This window comes from Malus sylvestris, chromosome 13 (assembly GCF_916048215.2).
Source record: "Malus sylvestris chromosome 13, drMalSylv7.2, whole genome shotgun sequence".
NCBI lineage: Eukaryota > Viridiplantae > Streptophyta > Magnoliopsida > Rosales > Rosaceae > Malus > Malus sylvestris.
Window position 1 is genome coordinate 34,300,587 of NC_062272.1, and position 5,987 is coordinate 34,306,573.

Consider the following 5,987-nt stretch of genomic DNA (forward strand, 5'->3'; position numbering starts at 1 on the left):
TCAAAAAAAATTTCCCGCATCCCATTTTTTTTGCCGGCCCAAATTTTTAGAGTTTTGCACAACGAAGTGTTGGTGGGTCAAAGTTTTGAGCAACAAAAAATTGGTCGCGCAAAGTCTGAATTAAAATTAAAAAAAAAATATTTCCCACGTCCCATTTTTGGTGTCCACTCAAATTTTTAGAGCTTTGCGCAACAAAGTGTTGGTCGTGCAACAAAGTCTTAAAAAAAATTCCCGCATCCCATTTTTGGCACCCGTCCAAATTTAAGGATTTTGCATGACAAAATATTGGTTCGTCGTGCAAAATTTATAAAAATAATTTCTATAAATAATAAAAAATAATAATTTTATTTTACAATTTAAAATATAAATAAATTAAAATGAATAAGGTTTATGACACACCCCGACCTAGATCAAGGCATGCTGGCCGTCACGTAAGGGTGACATAGCCATGTGCACAGTGCGGAAACAATAATAATATAAGGAATGCGAATAAACAAAAACCAAACTGACTAAAAACACTAGATAAGAATTAGTGCAGGACGAAATTAAGTGTGACTACACATAACCAGAGCGTAGGTATCCTAGGTGCAATCCAGTGGGACAATTACTCATTATACAATACCAAAGATGGTCCTACATTAGTGATAATCTGTCAGAGCTGCCGTGAATTCCACGTGAGCCACCAACAAGCACTCCTACCTACAACTTGGAAAGGCACAAAAACAGAAAGTGTGAGTGGGCAAAAACAAAGTTTTTCAAAACCATTTCATTTATCCAAAGTAGTAACTCATCGCCGTAAAACCTGTATAATTCCCAGAAAATAGCATACACGATTATATCCCAAAATCATATTCAAAATAACAAATCCACCGAATATACCATGTCAAATCTCATAAAGAAGTAAGTAAGCCAAGTGAAATAAATCAATATAAAATAGTATGCAAGCCGGAGTCACATAACGTGACCTGTACAACTGGATCTATAAGTCATCAACTAGTTCGCTGCACACAAGTCAGAACCACCTAAAGTGGTCTGTACGACAGGCTGGGTATAAATAAGTACGCACAAGTGCTATGGTCATGTGAAGGTTGTTCGAAGTATCGCAAGTCACCTACGAGTCGGAACCACCTAAAGTGGTTTGTACGACAGGTTGGCACCTGCCTTCGATCTAGGGTGAGCATGTGATGCATGAGGTGAATGATCACGTGAAGGCTAGGCCTTGTCCTTTGGCGGAGCACTAACACCGGGGTGCAAGATAATAAACTCGAAATACATCTCAGCACTAATACACTCATTACCATCACTGCCATCAATATACTCTTCCTGAAGCTTACCTAAGCGTCCACAGCATCGAGCAACAATATATATATATAACCATACGAATGCACAATTAAACATAGAGAGCATTTGACCTGGCATTTCAAAGTATCAAACCATTTAATTAAGTTTTCTGGGAAAAAATACCAAGTGTATATAATATATATATATATATATGTATATATATATTTATATTTATATATATATATATTTATATATATATATATATATATATATATATATATATATATATATATATATATATATATATACTGAAAACCAAAAGCCCATTCACTGATATGTGGAAGGGTCGTAACCCCCGAGCCTTGCTTGACTGCGCTTGTCCTCAGGATAGGTCTCACCTATATGCGAAACAACTATTTAAACGTTATTTTTAAGCACATAAGCAAAACTAGGTAATAGCTTATCATACATTGCTCAATTGGGGTATTTGAATATACCGCTGTGGCCCACTCAACCTCAGGAACATCCCCATATTTTTAGAAAAAATTTCTAGTGTCCTACGCGCCCTCACACGCTGGCCAAGGCACTGCCAGACGCGCCACCCACGTGCAGGCATGTGCCTGGCATACTAACAGATTCCCTAACGGCATTAGGGAATATTCCGTTAGATAAAAGCATATGCTGTTTTTTTTACCTAAAGCCGTTAGTCGCCGATAGGAATATTCTGTCAACTTAGACGGAATATTCGTCTTCTTCTCCGATGAGTCATCGGATTTCGTCGCTGTTGTCGGAAACTAGGAAAAACTTCAAACCATCATTTCTCACTCATTTTAGCACCAAAATCCATGAAATTTATGTCAAAATGAAGCTTAGGACTAGAGGAACACTTCCTTACCACTTTGGGGACCTAAAACCAACAGAATCTAGGCGGGAAAACTTCGATACTCCAGCCACCTCTGTAACTTCACTAACTTGGACTTCCCAACGTCCAAAACTTTTCAAAATCCCTCTCTAAGCTTCGTGAAGAAGTTCTAAGGCTCACTAGAACCTTAAAACTTGATGAAACCTCCGCGATCACGATGGAGTCACTGTGCACCTCATTAGGGGTTTTTGGTTCTCGGGTTTTCGAGGGCCTTACGTCCAACCAAAACTCTTGTTTGACTCCTGAGCTCGAGAGAAGCACGAAAATAACATCCACAACCTCGATACGTGAGAGATGACGAGAGTTTAAAGCTAGTCCGTACAATTGTACGGACGAATGGAAAAATTCAAGAAGGAGGAGAGAGAGTGAGTCAATGGGAGTGTGAGGGTGTGTGTGTGGTCCAGCTTTGGGCTACCAAAAAAAAAACAATTAAAACTAAAATCTAATTGGGTCCAAAACGTTAGGAAAAACACTCATGGTCCAAATCTTTAGCCTGTTTACACACACACAACCACTAAATGCTCAAGGGCATAACCGTCACTTCACGCTACCAAGGATAAAATAATATATACATTCGAGAAGGGCTGTCACAACCTATCCCCCCTAAGAAAATTTCATCCCCAAAATTCCGTACAATAATGTACAACCACTAATAACCATAAAATAAGCATGGATACATTTCTTGCATTCGATCCTCTATCTCCCAAGTAGCTTCTTCCACCGAATGATTTCTCCACAGAACTTTCACTCAGCGCACAGTCTTATTCCTCAAAACCTTATCTTTCCAATCCAAAATCGTCACTTGCTCCTCATTATAAGTCAATTCTGGATTAATTTCCAATGGTTAAGGAGGTATCACATGTGATGGATCAGAAACATAATGACAAACCATGGAAACATGGAACACATCGTGCACTTTAGACAGCTTTGAAGGCAACTTGAGCCTGTAAGCAACTTCACCGACTCGCTCGGTGATCTGATACAGTACGATGTACCTAGGACTTAGCTTACCCTTTTTACCGAACCACACGACACCTCTCCACGGCGATAGCTTCAAAAACACCCAATCACCAACTTTATACACTCGATCAGTGGCATGCCTGTCTGCTAGACTCTTCTGATGATCCTAGGCCGCTTTCAGGTTAGACTTAATTACCTAAATATTCTAAGTAGTCTCCTCTACAATCTCAGGGCCCACCAAAACTCTTTCACCAACCTCTGACCAACATAAAGGTGTACGACAAGACTTGCCATAAAGTGCCTCAAATGGTGACATACCAATACTCAAATGGTAGCTATTATTATATGTAAACTCCATCAAATCTAACCGCTGATGCCAGGTGTCGCCAAACTGTAAGATAGAAGATCTTAGCATATCCTTTAAAGTCTGAATAGTCCTCTTAGATTGTTCGTCTGTATGAGGATGATATGTCGTACTATAAACTAACCTCGAACCAAGAGCCTCCTAAAATGCCATCCAGAACTTAGAAGTGAATCTAGGATCCTAATCCGAGATAATACTAACCGAAACTCCATGATACTTAACAATCTTTGATATGAACAATTCAGCTAATCGGCTTAAAGAATATTTCTCCCTCACTGGAATAAAATGCACTGACTTAGTAAGCCGATCAACTATCACCCAAATGCCATTATAACCATTTTGTGTATGAGGAAGCTTGTACACAAAATCCATAGTAATATCTTCCCACTTCCATTGTGGAACGAGATATGGCTGCATCAATCCAAATGGCTTTTTCCTCTCAGCTTTGACTTGTTGACAAATGGCATACCTACTCACGTGCTCAGCAATTTCCCTTTTCATACCCGGCCAATAATAAAATGGTCGAATGGTATGATATATTTTAGTACCTCCAGGATGCATTGCATACGCCGATACATGCGCTTCATCAAGAATTTCTTTCTTTACATCCGCATTATTCAGCACATACATTCTTCCTTTCTGCATAAGCATGCCATTCGATTCTCTAATCCTTAGATCTTTCTTTTTTTCATCATTTCTTGCCTGTATTAATTCCTAGGTTTCCTTATCATTCATCTAAGCCGCGAGCACTTTATCAAGTAAAATTGGTCTAACCTGAAAATTAGCAAGTAAGGCTTCCTCTCTTTCTTCCACCCATAACTTTACTCCAGTGGACCTTAAATCCACAAGAAGAGGAACATGACAAGCGTACAAAGCATTAATTCTCGCTTGAGGCTTCCTAGTAAGTGCATTTGCCACCACATTTGCACGACCAGGGTGATAATCAATCGTGCAATCATAATCACTAAGCAACTCTATCCATCTTCGTTGTTGAAGATTAAGATCCCTCTGAGTGAAAAGATACTAAAGACTTTTATGATCTGTAAAAATCTTACATTTTTCACCATAAAGGTAATGTCTCCACATCTTCATGGAAAACATAATAGCTACTAACTCAAGGTCATGAGTAGGATAATTCATCTCATGAGGCTTCAACTGTCTCTAAGCATAAGCAATCACCCTACCATGCTGCATCAACACACAACCTAGACCATTCAAGGAAGCATCACTGTAAATCTCAAAGTTACCATTATCATCTGGAAGTGCTAAAACAGGTGAATGAGTGAGACAATATTTCAACTGCTGGAAACTTTGCTCACAATTATCATCCCACTCAAACTTAACATCTTTCTTGGTTAACCTCGTCAACAGTAATGCAATAACTGTTAAGAAACCGTCTATAATAATCAGCTAGGCCAAGAAAACTCCGTACTTTAGTGACGGTTCATGGTTGCTCCCAATTTTCAACAGTTGCTACCTTTTGAGGATCCACCGAAATACCTTGAGCTGATATAACATGCCCTAAAAATGCCACTTGATCTAGCCAAAATTGGCATTTGTTAAACTTAGCATACAACTAATATTCCCTCAATTTCTTCAACACCAAAGTAAGATGTTGAACATGCTCTGATTTAGACTTAAAGTACACCAGAATATCATCAATAAAGACAATGACAAACCTATCTAAATATTGTTGGAATACTCGGTTCATCAAATCCATAAAAGCTGCAGGTGCATTAGTTAACCCGAAAGGCATCACAAGAAATTCATAATGACTATATCGATTCCTAAAAGTTGTCTTAGGAACATGCTCACTTTTAATCTTGAATTTATAATAACCTGACCTCAAATCAATCTTAGAAAACACATAGGCACCTCCAAGCTGATTAAATAAAACATCTATAAATGACAACGGATAACAGTTTTTAATTGTTACCCGATTCAATTGCCTATAATCAAAGTCTCGTCTTTCTTTCTCACAAATAACACCGAAGCTCCCCAGGGTTAAGTACTAGGTTGAATAAAACCTTTATCAATTAATTCCTGCAACTGGATTTTCAATTCCCTCAATTCAGCAGCAGCCATTCGATAAGGAGTTAAGGATATAGGATCTGTACCTGGAAGTAAATCAATAGTGAACTCCACGTCTCGGTTTGGCGGCAATCCAGGTAAATCATCAGGGAATACGTCAGGAAAATGCCTGACCACACGAACATTCTCCACACTATTAGGAGTATTATCATTCAACACCACATGAGCCAAATATCCCTAACAACCTTTCGTTAACAACCTTTTTTCTCTTATGGCAGAAATAATACCATACCTCACTCCACTACGCTCGCCCATAAATGAAACCTCAGGCAATCCAGGACGATGAAAAGTAACTGATTTCCCATAGCAATCTATATTGGCATGATTATAATGCAACCATTATGTGCCCAAAATGACATCAAAATCAAC